Source organism: Geotrypetes seraphini, chromosome 3, assembly GCF_902459505.1.
Source record: "Geotrypetes seraphini chromosome 3, aGeoSer1.1, whole genome shotgun sequence".
Classification (NCBI taxonomy): Eukaryota; Metazoa; Chordata; class Amphibia; order Gymnophiona; family Dermophiidae; genus Geotrypetes; species Geotrypetes seraphini.
The window spans coordinates 308051601-308077841 of record NC_047086.1 but is presented as its reverse complement, the minus strand read 5'-3'; the positions used below and the strand labels follow the sequence as shown (position 1 = coordinate 308077841).

The window sequence follows — 26241 nt, the reverse complement described above, 5'->3', positions numbered from 1 at the left end:
GCGGCGGCAGCGAAGAACGCGAATAGAATGCTAGGCATGATAAAGAAGGGAATCACGAGTAGATCGGAGAAAGTCATAATGCCGCTTTATAGAGCGATGGTCAGACCACACTTGGAATACTGCGTCCATACCTAAAGAAGGATATCATACTGCTAGAGAGGGTGCAGAGACGAGCAACAAAGCTGGTGAAAGGTATGGAGAACCTGGATTACGAGGAAAGACTTAAGAGACTGGGGTTGTTCTCCCTTGAGAAAAGGAGACTACGAGGGGATATGATCGAGACATTCAAAATACTGAAAGGAATCGACAAAATAGAGCAGGAAAAAACGTTATTTACAATGTCCAATGTGGCACGGACAAGAGGTCATGGGCTGAAGCTAGGGGGGGACAAGTTCAAGACAAATATCAGGAAGTTCTGCTTCACGCAACGAGTGGTGGACACCTGGAATGCTCTCCCAGAAGAGGTAATTGCGGAATCCACCCTTCTAGGATTTAAGCGTAAGTTAGATGTACATCTCCTTATGAGTGGCATGAAGTGACATGGGTAGGGGTAGGCTAGATGCACTTCTCTTTACGAGAAGCTTGGAGCGATATGGGGACCAAAACTATGCCAGGGTACACCTGGCGGGGCCTCCGCGTGTGCGGATTGCCGGACTTGATGGACCTAGGGTCTGTTCCAGAGATGGCGCTTCTTATGTTCTTATGTCCAAATAGGCAATTTTTGGTTAAAAAAATTAGACATCTAGCGTTTTTCCCGGTTTTGAAAATGGCTGTTTCTCCATCTCCGACTTTGGACATTTTGTGAGAAATGTCCAACATCGTACTTAGATGTCCTATTGAAAATGCCCCTCTATGTACATTAGCTAATTATATATCCTGTGCATCTTTACAGTAATGACAAATATGTTTTTATCTGCATCATCCAAATTATATCTATTCTTATCTTGAGCATTTATCTCATGGCTTTCCTCAGGGTATCTTGCTGGACCATGCTGAGATGCAAGATGAAAAAACTAGCAGGAATTGTTAGATCTTTACCTGCTTAGGCTGAATAATTGCCATTCTATGGCAGTATGACTGTTCTTTTTCATTGATTGATTCTTTAAAGATTGTTTGGCCTTTCATACCTAATACTTTTTTCTTTCCTGTGTAGAATGGAGTTCTTTTCCAAGTTGATTTGAACTTACTCCCTGCCTTGTTATGTTTTCAGAAGTATAGTATAAAATAAACTCTAGTTTTGGTAATGGTCTATAACAGCATGCATTGATTTGTAAGCTGAGAACATACGTATATATTATGGGGCTCATAACTGAAATGGAAATACATCTAAAAACCCACCCAAGTCGGCACTTGGACAACCTAAAAGACAGATTGTTCAAGTGCCGATAATCAAAATGGCTTTGTAGATGTATCCAGGGACATTTTAGGCCTCTGAATGCCAATGTGCGCCCAGAGTGAAATGGGCGTTTTTGGAGGAGTGGTGTGGGCAGGATTTGGGTGGGATGTGGGCCAGCCTAGACTTAGTCATCGCACAGGGATAATCAAAAGTTTGACAAAGCTGCCTTGACGAAACATATACGTTGTGATTTTGGTGATCTAAAACCAGGTCTAAGTGCCCAGGAGGTATCCAAGGCAACCAGATAACCACTGCAGACCCAAAGTGCAGATCCTATATACTCCCCTAGTGATCACTGACCCTCACATTGCCATAAAAATTGGAATAAAAACATACATACCTGTCTCCAGAACATCAGCACTTGTTATAGGAAAGCCTAGTAAAGCTGCACAGAGATCTCTTAGGTAGCCTGAGGGGGTGGGCTAGTGAACCATAGAGAGGAGGACCCTATAAGCCACTCTAACCACTACATTCATGGTGGAAAATGTGATCCCACCAACCCCCCCAAACCTGCCTTATAGGTGCTACCTGCAGCCATAAGGGCTATTGGAGTTGTAGACAGGTGGGCATAATGTATTTTGAGGGGCTCAACATTACTTATATGGGAGTTCTGGTAAAATGCTTATCTGGCACCCTTTTTGTGAAGTTCACAGTAGTGTCCTGTAAGATGCCCCACTGCTCTGTTGCTATGTTTGGGTGGCCAGTCCCATCAGAGGTATCTGATCTATTGCAGAGTTTGGTATCATCCGCAGAGAGGCAAATCTTACAGACAGCTCTTCAGCAATATTGCTTGCAAAAATGTTAAAAATCGGTTATAGAACTGAACCTTGAGGCACATCATTGGTAATATCCCTTTCCTCAGAGCAATCTCCATTGACCACTACTCTCTGTCTCCTTCCACCCAACCAGTTCCTGACCCAGCCTATCACTTTAGGGCACCAAGGTCACTCAGTTTATTTTTTAGATGCCTGTGTGGAACCCTCTCATAGGCTTTGCTAAAATCTAAATACACCACATCTAGCACACTCCCTCTATTCAATTCTCTGGTCACCCAGTCAAAGAAATTGATCAGATTTATCTGACAAGACTTGCCTCTAGTGAATCCATGTTGCCTCGGATCCTGTAAACCACTGGATTCCAGAAACTTCACTGGGGAGTGTATGGTGTAGTGGTTAGAGCTATAGCCCCAGCACCCTGGGGTTGTGGGTTCAAATCCCGCATTACTCCTTGTGACCCTGGGCAAGTCACTTAATCTAAACAGAAGGAACTGTGGAAATCCGATGTTCTTGATGCTTCTTTTATTCAGTAAAATCCTTTAAAATACAATGTCCACATTTGACATTGGAGGACCCAATATGGGCCGTGTTTCGGAAAAACACTCCTTCCTCAGGGATCCAAGATATTATATATACAGCCTTTTGGAAATGTGGAATAACCTAAATAACTTGGTGAACAACCCAAAGCACACCCCTTTAAGATTTAGATGCCCTGGAGACAGAAAATCAGTTTCAAAATGCCCACTTGGACATTTTGATTAGTAAGATGTCCAAGTGCCAGTTTATACCATCTATTGGAGGTCCATCTTTTTTGAAAATGAACCCCACAGTTACTGCAACAATTCTATGTTAACTGGTGTGTGTTGGGGCGGAGGATCCCAGCAGGTTGCAAATACAACTCAAATCCTACTGAAGGGTATTAAATGAGATAGTGGAGAGAAATGGTCTCAGAAACCTGCTCTAAGTAAAACCAGGAAGATGATATGTGAGATTCTTAAGGAACAATCTCCAAATACAGATTCCCATTAGGGTCTCATTCAATGCAGGAAGAGAAAAAAGTATGAATATGAGTTAACTACATTAAGATAGCAGGATGCAAGTAGCTATGCCTATTGAATGGTGGTAAATATGCCATTTTGGCTTACTGTGTTAATAGTTATAGTGCAGTAATTACCTCTATAATAACTACAAGGTGCAGTCCACACCTATTCTCTCCCCATCCCCCATCCCTATCTACCTTAAGCAGCCAATACAGAAATTGTTATTAAATAAATTGCTAAGGCTTCATGCTAACTCTTAACATTCACTAACTACCCATTGACGGCAACATCTTAGCAAATTGACCCCAATGTGTTTTGTCTTACGTACGGCCAATAAGTACCACTATGCACAGGTGCATAAAAGTATGAGGTTTGTTGCATGAGAAGATTGCTATGAGCTGCAAGCAGTTTGCGCGAAATACCGACTAATTATATAGTGGAGTTCATGAGCTCAAACCTGCGGAAGGATTTTTGCAGTGCTATAAGCATGTGGACATTTGAAGTACCTTTTTGATTATCATTGAGAGACAAAGACACAATGAAGACAAGAAAGGATGTAGTTATATCTTTTGCTTACTTGTTTTGTATGTTCTCAGGTTTCAGAACAGTCTGTCAACAGGAATGAAAATTAATCATGTGCAGTTGTCAAAATGTACTGAAACGTGCAAACCGATGCAGTTTTGTGCAGCTAATCCTAATGGACAGATAATGTACTGTGGTACCTTCTGCAAGTAATCTTAGCAGCTAAGCATGTTTTAATTTGCAATTGTTTGATGACATTTGAGATAACCAATGGAAAACAAACATACCCAGCTGTAGTGTGCTAGACAAAGGGCTTTTGCCCAAGTCAGTCCTCAGCTGTGGAATTCTTTATCCATAGCCATTCAATTTGAAATAGCAGAATGTGGTTGAAAGCTGGTTATATACCCCTAGGGATGAAAAGCGTGGTTGGTTGGATTTAGTGTTTGAGAACAGAAAGATTTGAGGAGGAACTGGGCTCGGTATTTGAGAAACAGGTGCGTAGAATATTGATGTGACTGGTTAGATAGTAAGAAGAGTTGATTTGAATGGCAATGGGTGGGTTGGAAGGAATGTTATTATTTTGTTGTTCTGTTTTTTATTCATTTCTTTTTTTGTATCATGTCTTGCGTATTAAGAGGACTCCCATTAAGGCACAAGGAGGGTATAAAGTGGCACCAAAATGATCAAAAACACCCTGAAGTACTGGTGGAGTAGTGAAAGGAGCGCCAACATTGGCATAGGGCTGCCAAGGCACTGGGGGGCTAATGCCAAATGCTATCTCGAGCCAAATGGTGGGGTTAATGTGCAGGTTACTGATCAAGCAGTGCAGAAAAGGGCTGAGGACAGATGTTAACTTGCGAGGTAAACATAGCTGCATATCACATTATAATGAACTAGTCGTTAAGCCCGTTACATTAACGGGTGCTAGAATTTATGTCTGTCTGTATTTTTCTTTCTGTCTCTTTCCTCCCTCCATTTCCCTGTGTAGCGCTGTCTCTGCTTTCTTCCTCAGTCTGCACTCTCAAGCTGTAACATTACTGCTTAGCTTTTTCTCCCTGCAAGCAGCTCTGCTCTCTTTCTCATCCCCAGTCTCTTTGCTATTTTTCTCTTCTTGCAGGGGTCTCTGCTCTCCTTTCTCTATATGTTCCTGATTCCTGCAAACTTCTGTTTTCTCTGTATGCTCTTGATCCTGTGTTTCCCTGTAGGTGTCTTTTCCCTTTTTTTTTTTTTTTTATTCCTTCTTCATGTATGGTTGATTTATTAAAAGTTTTTTTATTTTTCCTATTTGTTGCATGACTGTCTCCTTGGCCGCTGTATGTTTCTAATTTTTTGCTTTGTGTGTTTGTTTGTGTTTTTTTGCTGATTGTCTACTTGGTCGCTGTCAGTCTGTCTGTCTCATTGGCTGCTGTATGTCTGTATGCCTTTTTTTCAGTCTAACTCCTTGGCCACTGTATGTCTGGAAGGTTTTTTTTTCCTGAATTTATCCTTGGGCATTGTAATTTTTATTTTTTTCTGTTTGTCTCCTTGGCTGTTTGTATTTTTTTGCTCTCTGTCTGTCTACTTGGACGCTGTATGTAAGTATGTCTGTCTCCTTGGCTGCTGTATGTCTGTTTGTCATTTTTTTTCCTGTGTCTCTCTCTCCTTGTCCTCTGTGTTTTGTTATTTTTTCAATCTGTCTCTTTAGCCCCCTGTCCTTCTGTGAGTGTCTGTGTCACTCTCTCTCCTTGTCCTCTGTGTTTTGTTATTTTTTCAATCTGTGTCTTTAGCCCCCTGTCCTTCTGTGACTGTCTGTGTGTCTCTCTCTACTTGTGCACTGTTGTTTGTTTGTTTTTTTCAATCTCTCTTTAGCTCCTGATCCCCTCTCACTGACCCTTGCGCGACTGCATGTAATTCCGGTTAGGTTTCCATGGCAACCCTGCTCGCGGGTCTGTGAGTGTAGGGCCGTTTTGTCGGGTCTGACGGCGCCGGGTTGGGAAGAGTCCTGGCTCCTTTTTTGGTTTGGGCCCGTGCAGAAGGGCTCAACAGCGCACCTTTCCTTCCCTCCCTCCATCAGGTGCAGTGCAGCTCCACCAATGTTAAAAGCAGCCGCGTCGAAATCGGAGCCCTGCCACTGCCTTAGCACTTTCCCCTCTGCCTTGGTCCCGCCCCTTCTCTGACATATGGGACCGCGGCAGAGAGAACTTGTTACGGTGGCGGCAGGGCTCCAATTTCAAAGCAGCTGCTTTTAACATAGGCGGAGCTGAACTGTACCTGATGGAGGAAGGGAAGGAACGGTGGGGCAAATTTGGTCAACGGCAGGAATTGTTTGGCGGACCAAGCACCGTGAAACCATGAGGAAGGCCGCCGCAGCCTCGCAGCTAGGTAGGGGGACAACAATGGCGCTTATGCTCAAGCCCCCGCCGCAGCTCCTCTCTCGATCCTGGTGCAGTTCGAGAGAGGATTCGTGGCGGCGGCTTGAGCATAAGCGCGATTGTTGTCCAAGTTGCCGAGTTTGGTGACGTAAACCCGCGCATGCGCACTAAAAAAACGCGACGGATCAGGGAACACGGTTTTTTTTAGTGCGCATGCGCGTCCTACCATTTTATTATATTAGATGGTAATGAGGCCATTACCTATGCCCCTAAAAATGTAAAGAATGACTTTTGATGTATGTATAATATGAGAAGGTTTTTGCCAGGGGCAGGACAGCAAAGAACATAAGAACATAAGAAATGCCTGCACCGGATCAGACCTGGGTCCATCTGGGTCCGCACACGCGGAGGCTCAGCCAGGCGTACCCCAGCGAATATCTTAGTCACTCGTATCTCTCAATGTGTCCTGCAAGAAGATGTGCATCCAATTTTTCCTTAAATCCTAGAATGGTGGTTTCCTCCACCACTTCTTCCGGGAGAGAGTTCCAGGCGTTCACCACTCGCTGTGCGAAGCAGAACTTTCTGACATTTGTCCTGGCCATGTCCCCTCTCAGCTTCAGTCCATGACCTCTTGTCCGAGTCACATTTGACAGTGTGAATAACGTTGTTACTTGCTCACCATCCTTTCCCCCTGCTGGTGAGTGAGCTTGCTCCATTTTATCGATTGTTTTTAGTATTTTAAAGGTCTCTATCAGATCCCCTCTCAGTCTTCTCTTCTCGAGGGTGAATAATCCCAGTTTTCTGAGGCGATCATTGTAGCTCAAGTTCTCCACTGTACTAGAAAAGTTTCATGAATGTTCTGTTAATTGTTTTAGGTAGGGTTTGGCATACTTTTGCTTGCAATTTAGATATCTCTTTGTATCAGCTTCTCATGGTTTGTGAATTGCCCCCAACTTCTTATTTGTGGGCTATTGGGATTTGAATATTTTGTGTAATACTAAGAAGGCAAGTTCTGTAAATTGCGCCAAGATTAGTGGGGAAACGAGAACATCTCATATTACCACTGTATTGAAAAGTCTTCACTGGTTGCCGATAGCTCAGAGGATTCAATTTAAAGTGGTATAGACTTAGTAGATAAAGACAGATTGTTCACCCTCTCCAAGGTAGGGAGAATGAGAGGGCACTCTCTAAAGCTGAAAGGGGATAGATTCTGTACAAACCTAAGGAAGTTCTTCACCCAGAGAGTGGTAGAAAACTGGAACGCTCTTCCGGAGTCTGTTATAGGGGGAAACACCCTCCAGGGATTCAAGACAAAGTTAGACAAGTTCCTGCTAAACTGGAACGTATGCAGGTGAGGCTGGACTCATTTAGAGTCTTTGACCTAAGGGCCACCACGTGAGTGGACTGCTGGGCAGGATGGACCACTGGTCTGACCCAGCAGTGGCAATTCTTATGTTCTTAGTGCATCAGACCATACATCGAACAGTACCATATTGGTTCCAGTGTCTCTGGGAAGTGTATCGACCAAGCAGAGCTGTGCAATCAGTGGACAGTATGAAAATGTTTGACTGCTGGGATGTTTCTGTGGAATAATCTATCTGGTGCAGTAAGTTTATATGTGGAACATTCTACCTATAAAAACTTGCTTAAAACTAAACCATTTATGAATGCCTACTTATGATATAGTATGTGAACTGTCCTTTTTGAAATTGTGCTATTTTCTTTTGTATTGTAGTTGATAAGTATTCTGAGTATATTACTGTTATGTTAAAAGATATATTTACGATGGCCTTACTGGATCTTTGTGTAACAGTTTGTTTATATTTTATGTTTTTATAAGTGTTATTTTGGAGACCGCTGAGATTAAGGGCTCCTTTTACTAAGCCACGTTAGGGCTTTAACGCACGGAATAGCGCGCTAAATTGCCACACGCACTAAACCTTAACACCAGCATTGAGCTGGCGTTAGTTCTAGCCATGTAGTGCGGGTTTAGTGCGCGCTAAAAACGTTAACGCAGCTTAGTAAAAGGAGCCCTAAAAGTATAAAAATTATTTTTTTTTTAAAAAGTACCTTCTCAATTGAGGGTGGTTAGTGCAAATTCTTTACTGGCTTTTGAGCACACTGCACCATTATAGAATATTAGTGTGAAGCCAGCATAAACGAAAGGTTGGGCTTGCCAATATATGTCATATCAATGTCTGATGTAAGTTAGTGATAGTATTCTGTAAGTTTGCTTTATTTATAATCTGCTTTTACCAAAGCGTAGTATAGCAAAACATGCACAATAAAATTGTGCACCTATGATATGCTCATGTCCATTCATGTGGATCAAAATGATAAAGGGAATGGACCGCCTTTTATATATAGAAAGGCCAAAGAAGTTTGGGCCCTTCAACTTGGAAAAGAGATGATTGAGGAGAGATATGATAGAAAAGTACAAAATCCTGAATCGTATAGAATGGGTAAAAGTGAATCAGTTTTCATAAACAAATTATTAAAATTTTAATAAGAAACATTATAACAAAATAGCAAGCTAATAAACACAATATTATGTAATAAAATACATAAGGAACAACACAAAAAAATTAGTCCTGAAGTGTCACAACAATGTAACAAATAATCCAATATAGTTATTCATTTAAATTAACTAAGCAATTTTTTTTTTCTCTTTCAAAAAGCACAAAGACTAAGGGCTCCTTTTACAAAAGTGCGTTGAGCTGGCGTTAGTTCAATGCGTTAGCTCTAGAAGCGTTGTGTGGGTTTAGCATGCGCTAAAATGCTGCGTGCGCTAAAAATGCTAGCGCACCTTAGTAAAAGGAGCCCTAAAAGACACTCAGTGACGTTACATGATAATACTTATAAAACAAATAGGAGGAAATATTTGTTTTCACTCAGCAAAGAGTTCAGCTCTGAAACTCATTGCCAGATGATGTGGTAACAGTAGTTAGTGTATCTGGCTTTAAAAAAGGTTTGGACAAGTTACTGGAGGAAAAGTCCATAGTCTGCTATAGAGCTAGACATGGGGAAAGCTACTGCTTGCCCTGGGATCAATAGCATGGAATATGGCTGCCAGGTTCTTGTGACCTGGTTTGGCCACAGTTGGAGACAGGATGCTGGACTGGCTGGACTGTTGGTCTGACCTAGTGTGGCTGTTCTTATGTTTTTCTGTGTACAATTACCCACAGTGGTGTAGTAAGGGAGAGGGGCAGTCCGCCCCGAGCGCTGTTTGGTGAGGGTGCAGCCACCACTTCCCTTTTTCCATACCTAGGAAGTGGCATCAGAGAAAGAGCCAAAACTGGCGTGACAGCAAGTTGGGGGGACTGCTGCTCATGCCAGGAACATTACAGAGGTAAGGGAGAAGGGAAGCAGCATGCGTGCGGCAAGAGGGGGCAGGGAAGGAGCGTGTGGCGGTGTGGGGGGTGGAGAAGAGAGCTGAGGAGGGGCGCCTCACACCCTCGCTATGCCACTGAGTATCCCCTTGTCTTTGCACTTGCATGCTGAGTACCTTATGCATGCTGATTGCAGAATAGCACCTAGCTTGTAACTTTCAAATATTGATACCAAGCGTGCATTATCAGTGCCTGTATGTAGCTGCTAACTTGTCGAATTGCCTCTGAAATGTTTATTTTCTAACCATGCTAGCAATTTTTCTGTACAAAGATTTTCTTTCTATAAATGGGGAAAAAGGTTTTTAGAATTAAAGGAAGACCAAAAAAAGTAGTTAAGATAGGGCAAACAGAAAAAAATACTAGCATTGCAGGAACCTGGGAGAACTAACAGCAGCTGCTAATGAGACCAGGGGAGGAATCTAACTGGAGTCATAAGGGATTTATACTCACATGTGATATATGGATGTGATATTTTAAGATTAGAGCAGGAAAATCCCTCAAGCTCCAAAAGTCATCTCCAGTGAACTACCATGCTTTCACCTTAAGTTGTCATTCACTGTAAGCCCACATCCAATCTCTTTTAAAACCTTACTTTGCTTGTCTAACATTTATAAACAATTCATATCACATATGCACTATGAGTGTTATGTATGAGATGGATAATAGAGACTGTAATGAATGAAAATCAAATAGGGAAAGCATGAAGAGCATATCTCTTGGAATTCTTTTCACCCTGCCCATGTTGCCTATATGTATGTATTTATCTGTTTTGTGTGTGTATGGGGATGTGTTTAAATGTGTGAATCTATAATTGGGAGAGTAAATGAGAGCAGTTTGAATAGTTCGCCTCCTTAATCACTGTGTTACAGTGAGTCAGTGTCAGGGCCGCCATCAGAAATTTCTGGGCCCCTTACTGAGCAATCCTATTGGGCCTCCCATGCACCCCTTCCCCCCGACCCCCCCTTCTTCCATGGGCCAAATACACACATACTTTTCTCTGTCGCCGCACTCTTTGACCAAAAGATTTGTAAGCCTGTAATCACGTCAAGGTAGACTCTTTCAGCAGGGCCCTAACCTAACCTAAACTAATCTATACCTATCTATTCTAAATTAACATATGTCTAATACTGAACTAATAACAAACTAACAAACATCTGCATAATAAATAACTAATAAATAATAGTGCTAGTAGCTATAATTCACTTTTGAATGTAAAATCTCAGTTAAGGATTTCTTTTGACCTTTGTAGGCCAGAAGTAGATCACAATTGCATTGGAGGTCTCTGTTACAGGATTAGCTGCTCTAATCGGATACCATCGAACAGAAAAAGAATTCTGATCGATATTGATCAAACGGATTAATAAAAATGTACAAAATTATTTACAATCGATTATTTAATTGATCAGAACTGATTGATCTGACAAAATAATTAATGTGTCTGTTAGCCCTTACATATCTGACCGAGCACATATCTGACCATACATATCTGACCGCATATCTGAACATACACATCTGAGCGCATATCTGAACATACAAATCTGACCGTATATGTGAGCGCATATCTAAACATACACATCTGAGCGCATATCTAAACATACACATCTGTATGATCCCATCCTCCTTAGCTTGCCTATAGCCTATAGCTTGCCTATAGCTGCATAATGCATGTTAAAAATGTTGATATGTACACCTTCCTTCCTTCCCATCCATCCTCCTCAGCCTGTCCTTACACATCCACAGCTGCATGTTAATGATGATGTATATGTTATGATGATAAATAAGTGCATATGAAGACATCATTAACATGCAGCTATGGATGAATATATAATGATGTTATGATTGTGCACTTCTTCCTTCCCATCCTCCTCAGCATGTCACATACAGCATGTTACATTACACAGACTTTGTCTTCCCCATGAGCTTTCAGCATCCTTCTCCCCCCCTCCTGTCTTCCCCATGTCCTTTTAGCGTCCTTCTCCACCCCTTTGTCTTCCCCATGTCCTTTCAGCGTCCTTCTCCACCCCTTTGTCTTCCCCATGTCCTTTCAGCGTCCTTCTCCACCCCTTTGTCTTCCCCAGTGCTTTCAGCGGCCTTCTTCCCCCTCAGTTTTACCCATTTCCCCTAAGCGTCTTTTCTTCTCCACTCCACTTTTCCTCCCTTTCTCCCTCCCTGCCCCTTACCTTTGTGGTACTTCCCCACCCGACCGTCAACAGAACAGGCCCGATCGGACAAACCTCCCTGCCCTGTAGCCGCAAATCTAAATTACCTTCTTACAGCAGCTGGAGTATTGAAGCTGCTGTAAGAAGGTAATTTAGATTCGCTACTACAGGGCAGAGAGGTTTGTCGGCCGGGCCTGTTGTCGGTCGGTCGGGGGAAGTGCCACAAGGCTAAGGGGACCTGACCGGCTGTGCACACTCCCCCCCATGGCTGCACCCAGGGCGGACCGCCCCCCCCCCTTCGGTACACGACTGCCTGTTCCCTACCTGCCCTGCCGCAAGCAGCCGATGTCAGCGCTGACGTCGGAGGAAGGGAGGGCTTTGCTTAAGCCCTCCCTACGACGTCAGCGCTGACATCGGGAAGACTTCCGGTCGGCTGTGTGCTGCAGCAGGGCAGGTAAGGAGAAGGAGAGGAGACTATGCTTGCGACCCTGGGGGAGCCCGGGCCCCCTGTCAGCTCCGGGCCCCTTAATGCAGGACTGGTAGTACTGCCCTGATGGCGGCCCTGGTCAGTGTATATATGCAAAACATTAACTTTAATTCTATAGCACATAACTTTCCCTAATTCATATTCTTCCTTTCTATGACTAAAGCAACCATCCAGTACTCCATCCCCACATCTTTCTCATTGGCCAGACCATACAGTATCTGCTGCTAATTACACTGGAAGCAAGCAGTCCAGGCTCACTTATACAGCAGGGAGGATTAGAGAACCATAGATAGAGATTTTAGACTCAGGAACTTGTTGTAATACATTTGTATGGCAGAGTCAGAGGCTGCTAGGAAGCTCAGAAAAGACCATGGTGAGCCGTTCTGATAATTGCACATTAAAAATCTGTCACGGTAAACTGGCTGGAGCCGGTTTAATAATAATAACAATAATAAATTTATTTTTATATACTGCCTGACCAGGAATGGTTCTAGGCAGTTCACAACAAGTAAAACTGAACATGCAGCGAAAAATACAATTTAAAAGTGGAAATGCATTAGATAATAAACATAGGAAATGCATAAAATTTTAAAAGACAACAGAATGCATTAAGATACAAATTTATCAAATAATTGTGTCTTCAATATTTTTCTGAAATCAAGATAGGAAGAAGTTTAATGACTATCGTTAAAGGCATGGTAAGTCTTGAGAATCCAACCCTTAGAAAGATGTCCAGAATATTAGCCAACTGTCTGCCTTCTATATATTAATGCTGAGTTCTGAAAAAGCCTGAAAGTTGACGATCTTAAACTTCTGAATTAAGATTGCCAGGACCCACCAAAATGTTTGGATCCAAAGTATACATAATTTTCCAGTGATTTAATCTGATCCTGCTCATAGCAACGTATATTCCAGTGCAAAAGATGAAACATTCCAGACATGAGGGCTGTATCTCAATGGCTGCGTGCCATATACAGAAGGAATCCATTCTGGATTTTTTCTGTGATTCTCCTGTACTTCACGGGGAGCTATATCACCACCTCCAGTTTTTCCCTTTTGCACATGTGCCTGAAGGAGTGTTTCTGTTCTGCTCTCCCCTCTTTTTTATTTTATTCGGTGCTATCGTCCCTTTTTTTGGGATTTCTTTATGCTCGGAGCGATGCTTAAGCTCTGCCTGCATTAAGAACACACAGGTTTCAATCTGCAGCTGACAGGCTGATCCCAGTGGGCCAAGCAGCATTGGTTTCTTTGGAGCTTGAGGCCGTCCCCATGTTTATCTTCCTACTGCCGAACTGAGGTTAGAGCGCAGGCTGTTAGGCATACCTAGGAGACTCAGTGGTGTCTCGCAGAATGTCGACTGCGTTTTTTCACCTCCACCCTTTCCTGAGTGTGTCCGTCAGTCCACGAGGGTGGAGGTACGGTCAGACCTGTGGCAGCCATAAGATCAATGTCGAAGAGGCATTCTCAGCATTAGGCAGTGATTTTCTGATTCCAACTACTGTAAGACAGCTGAGGGATGTTGCAGCACATTTCTAGCACAGGTCACAATGAGTAAGGCTGTCACAGCATGTGAGGCGGATCGGGGTGGGGGGGTCTGAATTTGGCAGTTTTTGAGGTTTCTGCATGTTCCCCTGTGTTCACCCATCTAAAAAAAAAAAATCCTAAAATTGCCATTTTTGGGTTTTTCTTTATCTGAAAATATCGTGATTTTGGCATGAATTTCTTGATGGCGGACATCTTGGATTTTTAGTGATCTTTTTTTCAAAAGCTCCGTGTACTTCCAGACCTGCAATTTTTTCCTCTTCAGATAGGGGGCAGACTTTCAGTGTTCCTGTAGGCCTGGTAATGCATTACATCCAACCAGTAGGTTCTGGACATTATTCAGTCAGGCTACAAGCTGGAATTTGTCCAGCCTCTGACGGATTGGTCTATGGACACTCCTGCAGGGTGCCCGGACAAAGCGGTCAGAGTGCAAGCCACTGTTCAAAGATTGCTGGATATTCAGTAGAGCTAGTGCTGCCCGACCTCTCAGGGTCAGGCAGATACTCCATACACTTTATCATACCAAAGAAAGGCTCCGACAATTGGAGGCCTATTCTGGATCTTACGCAAGTGAAAAAAGTTCTCAGGATTCCGCACTTTCATATGGAGGTAGTAGTGGCACTGGAAGAGTTTCTTACCTTTCTGGATCTCACATAGGCTTACTTGCACATCCTGATTTTTACAGCTCACAGCAAATTTCTGTTCTTTCATGTCTTAGAAAATCATTACCAATTCTAGGCTCTGCCATTCGGCCTAGCGACAGCTCCTCAGACCTTCACCAAGATGATTGTGGTTGTGGTTGTGGTGGCTCACTTGAGAAAAACAGGTTTGTAGATGCACCTGTACTTGGACGACTGGCTGATTAGAGCCCCCTCGTTAGCCGAGAGTCAGCGTACTGTGGATCAAGTGATCCAGATACTGGAGGACCTCGGGTAGATTGTGTATTACAGAAAGAGCAGTTTGTTACCCATGCGATCTCTGGAGCAGACTGCATCTATCTTCCAGAGGCATTCAGGCAAAAGCTACATGTTCAGATTTCTTCTCTTATGGACATGGCAACTCTATCAGCATCAGACTATCTTCAGGTCCTATAGTCAGTCCTAGAAGTACTGTTGTGGGTGAGGGTACACATGTGTCCTCTCTAGCATGTGTTGCTCTCCTGCTGGGCTCTGCACAAGGATACATTATAGACCTCTCTTTCTTGGACTCTGGAGGCCAGAGCCAGCATGAATTGGTGGTTCCTTCCACAGTCTCTTTCCATATTCATGCCACTGCAGATTGCTTTCTGGGTCATTGTAATGATAAATGCCAGCTTTCAGGGCTGGGGAGCCCATTGCAATTATCGTCCCAGTCAAGAGTGTTGAACCCATTCTCAAAATAAATGATTGATTAACCGATTGGAGCTGAGGGCCATTCATTTGGCTCCGGTGCAATGCAGAAGACTCTGGAGGGCCAAGTGGCCAGGGTCTTCTCTGACAATGCGACAGCGGTGGCCTATGCCAATCACCAAGGTACAAAGAGTGCATCTATGGCTTTGGAAGCCCACATACTCTTTCACTGGTTGGAGCATCACCTCCAGGCACTCTCAGCAGTGCATGTGGCAGGAGTTGATAGTGTTCAAGCAGACTTTCTCAGCAGACAGAATCTGGATCTAGGCGAGTGGGTGCTGTCCTTGGTGGAATTCCAAGCCATTGTATGGCACTGGGGTTGGCCTTACTTTGACCTCATGGCCACAGCACAAAACAGGAAAGCAGATCGCTTTTTCAGTAGAAGAGCAAAAGGCCAGGAAGCGAGGGTCTTGACACTCTAGTTCAGCCTTGGCCACAGGGAGTCCTTCTATATGTTTTTCCTTCCTGATCCATGATTAGCTGAGTCATTCAGCAAATCGCAGCCCATGAGGGCCAGGTCATACTGGTGGCTCTGGACTGGCCTTGCAGACTGTGGTACACAGATCTGATGCATCTGTGTCAGGGTCACAGCTTGCGGTTCCGCACTCATGCAGACATTCATACGCAAAGTCCAGCCTGCATGGAGGATCTGAATCACTCTATTCTTAAAGCAAGAGCTAGAGGGACAAGTGGAATTGAGGAAACAAATTGAGGCAAGAAAAGATGCGCCTAGGAAGAAGGAAGAAATGAACAAAACTCGGGGTCTGGCAGCTCAAAAATGAGATGACAAGAGGAACAAATCACAGGGACGAACAACAGAGAAAGGAGAAAACCAGGACCTAAATTGCTTGTACGCAAATGTAAGGAGCCTGAAGAACAAAATGGGAGAACTAGAAATCATGGCCATAAAAGAGGCCCTGGATGTCATCAGAATCACGGAAACATGGTGGAACGAGGAAAACAAATGGGACATAGTGCTACCAGGGTACAAACTCTATCGAAAAGACAGGACACAAAAGAAGGGTGGAGGAATAACACTATTTATAAAGGACACCATTCACTCGGCCAAAATGGATACAGCACCAGAGACGGACGGATTAGAATCATTATGGGTTAAATTACCAGGAAGAAATGGACCTAAAGTCAAATTGGGACTGTACTATTGTTCACCTGGACAAACAGAAGCAAAAGACAAAGAGCTGGAAGCGGAACTAAGGCGGGAATGCAAGTGTCATGGTAATGGGGGACTTTAACTACCCTGGGATAAACTGGAATATCGAAAACTCAAATAACGCAAGGGAAATGGAATTCCTAGAGGCTGTGCGGGACCGCTTCATGGAACAGCTCGTCACGGAACCAACGAGAGGAAATGCGACTCTAGACCTACTACTCAATGGGCTGGGGGGACCTGCAAAGGAGGTGGAAGTAATAGGACCACTAGGAAACAGCGATCACAACATGATCCAGTACAAACTAGAAGTAGGAACATCAAAAGGGAAGAGACCCACAGCAACAACGCTCAATTTCAAGAAGGGGAACTACGACGCTATGAGAGTAATGGTAAGAAAGAAACTCAGGAAAGGCTTGGGAAAAGCAAAGACCGTGGAGCAAGCTTGGTCCCTGTTCAAGGACACCATACAGGAAGCACAGAACTTGCACGTCCCCAGATTTAGAAAAGGGTGCAAAAAGAATCGAACAAAAGACCCGGTGTGGATAAGCAATGCAGTGAGGGCAGCGATACAGGACAAGAAACTATCGTTCCGGAAGTGGAAAAAGGACAAAACAGAGGAAAACAGGAAGGAGCACAGGGAACATCAAAAAGAATGTCACCAAGTGGTCAGGAAAGCAAAAAGAGAATACGAAGAGACACTGGCCAAGGAAACATGAAATTTCAAATCTTTCTTTAGATATATTAAAGGGAAGCAACCGGCGAGGGAAGCAGTGGGACTGTTAGATGATGGAGACATAAAAGGAGCGATAAGGAAAAGGAGGTGGCTGACAGATTAAACATGTTCTTCTCGTCAGTCTTCACAAGTGAGGACACATCCAATATACCGGAATCCGAAGAAATCTTTAATGGGGACCCAGAGGAAAGGCTTTCGACATTAGAAGTAAGCCTCAAAGATGTACTCCGGCAGATATACAGATTGTAGTATATACTTCTTTCCAGACATTGCCCCCTTTTCCCGTCCGTGGAGAGGTATTCAGTGATTTACTTACCTGGGGGCTTTGATCACCCTGCCCCATCACTTCTAGTTTAAAGCCCTCTTCAGTAGATTAGCCAGGCATAGACGCTTCTTCCCGTCTTTGATAGATGCACACCATCCCTACTCAGCAGCCCTTGGAAAATCATTCCATGGTGCAGGGAGTATGGACGAGAATACCATCTGCGTACCTGTGTGCTTCACCTTCTCTCCCAGAGCCACAAAGTTGCTTTTGATATGTTTACAGGGGTACCTGGCAGTATTGTTAATGCCAACCTGGATGAGCAGCATCGGATAATAGTCATCAGGCTTGATGAGTCTCAGCAAGCTCTCCGTAACATCTTGGATTTTGGCACCAAGCAGACAACATACCTCTCTTAACATCATGTCTGGTCTGCAGATGGATGCTTCTGTACCCCTCAGAAGGGAATCACTAACTACCACTGCCTTACATCTCCTAGTGGTCACAGATACAGCAATTTTGGGGATTTCAAGCTTCGGTTCTTCCTCTCCTTGGGATGCTCTCATCTCCTGCACTTCCAGGACAGCATACCGGTTCTTCAGTTCAAGGGTGGGGAGAGTCACAGTACCAATCTTGCAGTGTTCTGTAATCTGAGTTCATCTGTCTTCCCTCATCACAGCCTCTTCTTCCTCACTGCTGGAAATCTTTGATGCCTTATGAACCATTTCATCAATGTACCTCTCATTCTCATGGATGATTCTCAGTGTTGCCACCTCCTTTACTTCCTTCATGAGAGATTCAAGCTGAAGACAGCTTGCACATGGAACCACTCCCTCTGCCTGGGTAACATTTTATGTCTGCACAGACAGAGAAGTTGCAATCTGAGCAGCAGCTTTGCTGATAAGATGTTTCCCATCCATACTGTGGTGCAGAAGTACTGGAGGAATAAAGAAAGGGCAGAAAAATCATACCAAAGTAATGCCCTGTTCCTGGTTGGCTGAAGAGCTTATAAATCAAAAAGCTCTGCCTTAGGGTGAGCAAGAGGGAATTAAATTACCACCAGAGCCTTTTCTCAACAGCTATTTGTGCCCTAATCTGATATTATGCCCTGAAATGCAATTTAAAACACAAATCTAGGCTAAAACACTCTTTTGAATTAAACCCTAACAGAGACTCAAAAAGCTATACTATAGCCTAACTGATTTTGCTGAGCTAAAAAGAGAACTATAATACCTCCTGAATAACCTATTGAAACCCAAGTTTACCTTTTCTCTTCAACCTCTCTCTTAGAACCAGGCTTAATGAAGGTTAGATACTAGGCCAGCATTCCTCCCCTCAAGGGTCACCTGTGGAGTCTGATCTCTTAAGAAAGTCATCAGAGTGCAGGGTGATGGTGCAGCTGCTGAAGGATAGTTTTTGGGAGTAAGAGCAGTTTGTAGGTTGGCAGGAAAGTTTATGAGGGGGCATTTTTTAGGGTAGATGCAGATAGGGTGGTGAAACATTTGGTACAGGGGGGACAGGCTGCAGGATCAATTTGTGGGGTAGGGAAAGTTTGGTTGGTGCTAGGGGAATTTCCAGGGGAAAATAGTTTGAGAGGGTAGTCAGTTAGGGGAGTGAAGACCATTCACAAGTGCAGAAAGTACAGAATAGGGAGAGAGAGTTTGAAATGAGCAATTTCCTTACTGCTCTTTTTCACTTTAACTTAGTTTCTGTGCTGCAGAAGCTGGAACTGCTTCAACCATAGAAATGTTATTTTCTCTGGAATCTCCAGTCTAATCTGGCCCATTTTTGAACTCGATTTGTCTTTTTAACAACTTTTTCTCCATGCTGGGTTTAATTCCATACCATTAAATTTGGTGAGTTATTTTGCTTCTAGACAGATGGACAGGTAGACAGGGATTCTTGAACTCTTTTATATAATTCTTTCTATTGGCTTGGAAATAATACAAATGCCTTTTCTGCTTTAAAGCATAGGCTTTACAAAAAAGTGCCTTGTGGAGCATCTTGTTACAAAATACCACCTGCAAGTCTTCCTGGGGCACAGAAAAAGCAGATATATAAGTGAAATGTTTGCTTTGGACATTCTGCTTGTACAGAGACGCCAAGGGTGGCCCATCACAAAACTGGAGATTTATCACCACAATGCTGGAGATTGAAGGCCAGTGGGTGAGATTTCTAAAACTAGTTTTGGCAGATACACATTCCAAAAATTGGCATATTGCAATCAATAAATAGACAATAAAATTCTTTCTTTCTACTTTTGTTGTTGGGTCATTTGATTTTCTTACTATGGTGGTCCCAATCTCTGGTTGCTACTTTCCTCTTTCTTCTCTTAACTGCCTTGCCAGAGTCTCCTCGTCCATTTGCCATTTCTTTTCTCTCCAAGTCCACCATCCATCTTTTTCTCTGTGTCCTTATCTAACTGACCCACCCAGCATCACCCCTGTGTCATTGCCTCTATCTTCCCGTCATGTTGAGCATCTCCCGTCTCTGTGTCCCTATTCATGCCCTGTCCAACATAACTCTGCCCGCTCCCCCCCCCCCCCCAGGAGTCCAGCATGTATTCTTCTCTCTTCCCTTGCTTCTGTTCTATATTCCCTTTGCAGGTCCAACACCTCTCTCTCTTCCTTGTTTCCCTGTAGGTCCTAGCATTTCTTCTTCTCCCTTCTCCATCCTGGAAGCTCTTCCTCCCCCTGCCTCATCTTGGCAGCTGTCATTGCATCTCTTCCTCTTCCCTCACCACCATCCTAACTTATCTTCCTGGCAGCTGTCTTGGCATGTCATCCTCTCTCCCCATCCATCTTGGTATCTTTCTCTACTTTCTTCTCCCCCATATGCAGCATTTGCCCTTCTTCTTTTCTTTTAATCCATGTGCAGCATTTTCCTTCTCTCCCTTCCCATCAATTCATGTGCAGCTTCTTCTCTCTTACCTTTCCACCCTCCCCTCGCTCCTACGGGTCTGCAAATCTTATCTTCCCCTATCTCCCCCTTCCCCTAGGGGGTCTGACATTGTTGCCTTCTTACCTCCTTCTGACCCCCTCCCTGGGACCTATAAACCTTTGATGCTTACCGGCACTGCAGGAAGAGATTACAGCAAGCACCTTTCAGCCATCCTAAGGCTTTTTCATGTATTCTGCCCACACAACAGGAAGTTCAAAGTCTTTAGAAGTGACGGAGGTTCTTTTTGAATGGGATTGCTTCTTGAAACAGCGAACGGGCAAAACATGAATTCATGTCAGAGCAAAGAGCAGCTTTAAACATGAGATAAGTGCTTTATTTAAAACTTATGTTCCACTTCCCCAATGATGTAATTTAGAATTTTCTTTTTCTTAGAGGCTCCACAATCTTCCCAAAAACACCTCTAAAAATCTATCAGTTGTGCAGACAGCTATAATAGCTAGCCTTTTTTCTTTCTTTCTTTCTTCTTTTGAGCCTCAGCCCCACCTCTCCACCGCATCAATAAGCTTTCATAGTGGTGAGCTTTACGTGGTAATATCGTCACTGGCTCAGTATGAAACTTAAATTTTTTTTACTCTTTTATATACTGAACTATTATTATTACTCTATTCACTTTAAAGTGCTCAGTGAACCCGGCAGCACAACCGAACCAGATAAGTTACTTGATTATTTGGTTCTATATAAAGTTAGTCAATTTTATTCAATGCATTAAATTAGTGAAGATTAATTCATCGAGGGGTTTTCAGCCTATGAAGTGACGTCCTTTTCTAGCACCTCCACAAGATTTGCTCTGGTGGAGTGCTGGGAATCTGAGGCTTTTCCCCTTGACAGTCTATGACCAAAAGCACTTTTTTCATTAAATTTGTTTAGTGAATAATGTGAACTGGAAGAGGTATATTGTTGGAGCTGGCCATAAGTATCCCAGCAGTGCTTGCCAGGGCGGAGGAGTTAGAGGAGGTAAAGCAGCAGGAAGAGTCACAGCCAAAGCAGCAGTTCCTAGCAGGTGTTTCCAGGTGAAACAGCCACAGCCCAAGACATGCTGGACTCAGGTCAGAAAGGAGGACAAAGGGATTCAACAATCCAGGCAACTACTGTAACTGAAACAATGAATCAGGATGAACTAGGGGAAACTGAAATAGAAATGGAATCTGAAAATGAATTGATGGACTGTACTAGAAATGATATAATGAGTAATTCCATGGAAATTTAAGTGTGCTGAGGAATTGAAAGGTGCTGGACTAAAATATTGTTTGAGAAGAAGAATTTAGTAGCCATGTTGCACTACAATTAAGAAGCAGTTTAAATCCAGGATTAAGGAGGAAGGGCTGCAGCTGTAGAGACTGCTGGAAGTTTAAAAGGCTGGCGGGCAGTACCTCCTGAAGATAAACGTTTTTCTTTTTCCTTTTGAAAGCAGCTTATTAAAACTAGCTGGACCCCATCTGAAAGCTGTGGTGAAGAAGGATGATATTGCCAGAAGGTCCAGCTGAGTAATCTGATGTAAACCAATTAAAGATTCTAGTTTATAACCTGAAGGGTTCTTGGGTGGGTTCAGATACATCAGAATGATTCTGGGAGGCAGAACCCACTCCTTTGAGCAGTGCAGAGAAAGCTCAAAGGTTGCATTTATCAGGTTTATGTTTTGACAGTGAAAGTGTGTATGGAGGGCAGTTTTTTTCATTTATCTGGATTCTAAAAGCTTATGTGAGAAGGTCAGTGTTAGGACACAGCCTGTTCCAGGAGCAGAGGAAGACAGAAGGATAAAGGACTATGCATTTCTGAATTGGTTTTGTGAACTTGAATTTTGTTGGGCTAATCTTTTGTTTTCCTTTTTCCTTTTCTGAATGAACTGATGTAAGCAAGTGCCCACATTGAGTAAAGATTTTGAACCAGAAGCAGAAATGCTTCTTTTGTTTGCGAATGCTGAGGAAGGTTAGACATCTTTTTTATCACCGTCATTTTTCTATCTTAGTTCAATCAATTATATTATCACGTCTTGATTACTGTAACGCTATCTACATTGGCATTACAAAAATTTGTCTTCATAGATTACAATTAATTCAGAATTCTGCTGTGAAGCTGATCTTTGGAAAATGTAAATTTGACCATGTGACCCCTTTGCTTCAGAGTCTTCATTGGCTCACGGTTTATTTTAGAATTTAATTTAAATGCGCTTGTATTTCTTTTAAAATTCTACATGGTATCTTTAATCCACTTATTCCTTTATTTTGAAATGTTTATCGATTCTCCTTTGCAAGAGGTATCCAACAATTTAAACTCTAAAGGAGTCAAGATCTTCAGTCAATCTTTGGTCTTTAAATTCTCTCAACTCTGGAATGATCTCCCCTTTTTTTAAGGAGTTCCTGTTCATTTCAATTTTTCCATAAATCTTTAAAAACTACTCTATTTGCCAAACATTTTGAAAATTAATTATTTTGAAATTTTGCTATTATCTTCTATTTATCATTTGTAAATCATTCCCTGTTTATTTAATTGCTGTAAACTGTCAAGCCTTCTCAGAATGATGACTCGGTATACAAAGTTAAGCTTTAGCTTAGTTTAGGGACAGTAATTGGAATTACTCTGAAGAAAATAAGAAGTTCCATAGTGAGAAATAACTGTTGGATTTTTTTCTGAAAACATTTTGATAACAGTTATAATAAACATTGCTCATTAAGTTAAAGCAGAAGTGAATTGGACTCTTTTTTTTCTCTCTCTCTTTTCTGTGCATGCTTAATACACTCCACCAGCCTCTAAGACAAACCGCTCAGTCTTGTTTACCTGTAGCCAAACTCTAGGCTAGGCAGCTTCTCTGCCTACACCCTATGAGGTCATGCAATGTATTAAAATCCAGGAGAACAGTATAGTATAGGAGACAAAGTACTTCTGTGCATGGAAGAAGAGAGGAACTTGGGGGTGATTGTATCTGATGATCTCAGGGTGGCAAAACAGGTAGAAAAGTCAATGGTCAAAGCCGGGAAGATGCTTGGGTGCATAAGGAGAGAAATGGCCAGTAGGAAAAGGGCAGTGATAATGCTGTTGTTTAAGTCTTTGGTGAGGCCCCATTTGGAACATTGTGTGCTGTTTTAGAGACTGCACCTTCACAGATATAAATAGGATGGCATTGGTCCAGAGGACTGATTAGTGGTCTTTATCATAAATTGTATGGGGATAGATACCGTAATATGTATGTTAGGTGCCATTGATTCGTGTTAGAGTCCTAGCGACTTAATGATGATGTTATTAAGTTTTGGGGACAGAATTTCAGAAGTAGATTGCCAGGCCTTTTTTCTGCACAGTATAAATTCGATGCTGTCACCATTTTTGCATCAAACACGATCCTCTGCCTCCAACACTGCCCATCTCCTGCTGCTTAGATGGATGGAATATCGTTAGTCTGACATCTCCGCTGAAACCTGTCTGCCTTGGTACTTTGCTGAAACCTGTCTGTCTGCTGGTAGTGAAACTACCTACAGCATAGCTTTCAGCTTTACAAATGCATGCAAGCCCCAGTGGCATGACAAGCCCATGTACCATGACTGTATAACATTTAAATATCTCTTTGGCGTTAATGTACAGAAAGTGAGTCTTTTTCAAATGAATGTAAACTCCAGAATGAGATGAAGTTAAGTGGTGATAGGCTCAGGAGTAATGTAAGAAAACACTTCTTTACAGAAAGGGTGGTAGATGCGTGGAATACTCTCCCAATGGAAGTGGTGGAGATGAAGACTTTTATCAAGTCGCGCTAGTGGGATTAGCGCATCGAACATTTCATCATGTGCTAATCCCCGCGGCCGGCTAAAAAAACTAACACCTGCTCAATGCAGGCGTTAGTAGCTAGTACAGGCGGTTTACCACACATTAAACCCCTACCGCAGCTTGATAAAAGGACCCCTATATCTTAATTCAAGATAACACGGGACAGGGATGTGGAATCTCCTAGGGAGAAGAGGAGATAACAGATGTTGTGGATGGGCAGATGGATAGGCCATTCAACCTCTGCTTTCATGTTTCTGTGTTTCTATGTTCAGCACTGGAAGAATAATTCATCCCTAACAATTTTTCTATGGTGAAACACCATTTTACTTTACAGAAAATATGAAGATATTGTCCATAAATACTTACCTTCATCTTGTTAATGTATAAGTAAATGGAAAACATTAGACAATTATTTAGAAAAGTCCTCCTCATCCCCATAACAATTTATTGTTAAAATGTACTCTGCAATTGCTCATGAATATTAAGTTTATAAATTCAATTGTTTATTGCATGTTACAGTTAACAGTTATACATTAACCACCCTTTTGGATGGTAATCATTCTTTTGCTGGATGCTATGTTTTGAATATATCCATATCATATAAGTGTGTTAGCCTTTATAATACTTTCTTTTTGTAACATGAACATTTTTCACTAACAATTATTTTTTTAAAAAAACAACACTTTTCTACAAGTAAAACAGGCTATAAAGGCAGAACAGAACCACCATAAGGCACATGTTTTAGCGGCTGAATAAAAGGTATAGATTACTTGTATCATTGGCGCTGTTCCCAAAATGCTCCAAACTGTGCACCCTTTTCAGTTGTATATGTCCATATTTATACATGCTACTGCTCCATTATGGAACCAATTATATAAGTTTACTGAAGTTCATAATGCACACATTTCAGCCTGGATTCTCTAAACGGTGTCCAAGCTCAGTAAAAGATGTCATTTAACAGATGTTTTTAACTGAGTTTCAAGGCATCTGCCAGCACTAGAATTGCACTTCCATAGTTGCTTTAGGCTGCCTAATGCCACTCTGGACATGACTATCACTGGAAGTGGCATTAGACGGTCTAAAGCAGTGTTTTTCAACCTTTTTACACCTATGGACCGGCAGAAATAAAAGAATTATTCTGTGGACCGGCATCGGTCCGTGGACCGGTGGTTGAAGAACACTGGGCTAAGTCGTGGGCCAGACCCCGTCCATCTCTACCCAGCCTCCACCCCAGACCCCGCCCCCATAATAGTACTAATTGCACCTTGCACGTCCCGTGTCTCATCTGGAAGCCTTCCCTCTGATGTTGAAGGCTTCCGGTTCAGGTGCAGGACACCCGTAGGAGCCACTGCCCATGGCTTTGTGCACTGAATCAGTTAGGTAAAGGGAGCTGGCTGAAAGATAATGCCGCATCGAATGCACCATGGACCGGCGGTTGAAGAACATTGTTTTGGGCCTGATGCACGTGCTGGCCCTGTGGACCTGCAGGAAATTTCTGTGGACCGTACTGGTCCATGGACCGGTGGTTGAAGAACACTGGTCTAAAGCACCTATAGAGGCATGAATCACATCAAAGGCAGGCGTTAGAAATGTAGGCCTGGAAAATCCTGGCCTGTATTTCTAACGTCTATCTTTGCCGGAAGTGTAATTCTGTAACCAGCACCGTTACGTGGTTGACATGTGATTGGCAGCCACTTTTAAGAAAGCCACCAACGACGTGGATTAAATAATCTGGGCTTTCTTGCTCAATGTTCCTAAGTTAGAATAAATATTGTTATTATGCATAAAAACATAAGAATAGTCACACTGGGTTTCCACAGTGGCCAATCCAGGTCACAAGTATCTGGCAGAAACCCAAACAGTAACAACATTCCATGTTACTGATCCAGGAAAAGCAGTGACATCCCTCAGACTATGGACTTTTTCTCTAGCAACTTGTGCAAACCTAATTGCTATTACCACATCCTCTGGGAATGAGTTCCAGAGCTTAACTATTTCCTCCTGTTAGTTTTAAAGGTATTTCCACATAACTTCATTGAGTGTCTCCTAGTCTTCTTAATTTTTATCCCCGGTTTCTATAAATGGCACACAGATTTCCACATGCATAAGTGCGCACTATTGTGAGATGCGCCTGTAACTAAATTGAATAATGAGCCAATCAGTGCCAATAATTGACTACTTACAATTAATTATTGGTGTTAATTGGCAAATTTAGATTTGCGAGCACATGTTGCTACTCGCTCTTCTATAAAGATCTGCATGCAAATATTTTTAGCACATGGCTGTAGGAAGGGCATGGGAGGGTCAGGGG

At 42.8% G+C, this 26241-nt stretch overlaps 1 protein-coding gene across 3 annotated transcripts in view; it reads left to right on the top strand.

Annotated features, from left to right (window-relative positions):
• MACROD2 (mono-ADP ribosylhydrolase 2) overlaps positions 1–26241 on the top strand; it is a 1978548-nt gene that overhangs the window by 1771166 nt on the left and 181141 nt on the right. The gene's annotated exons all lie outside the window — the stretch shown is intronic.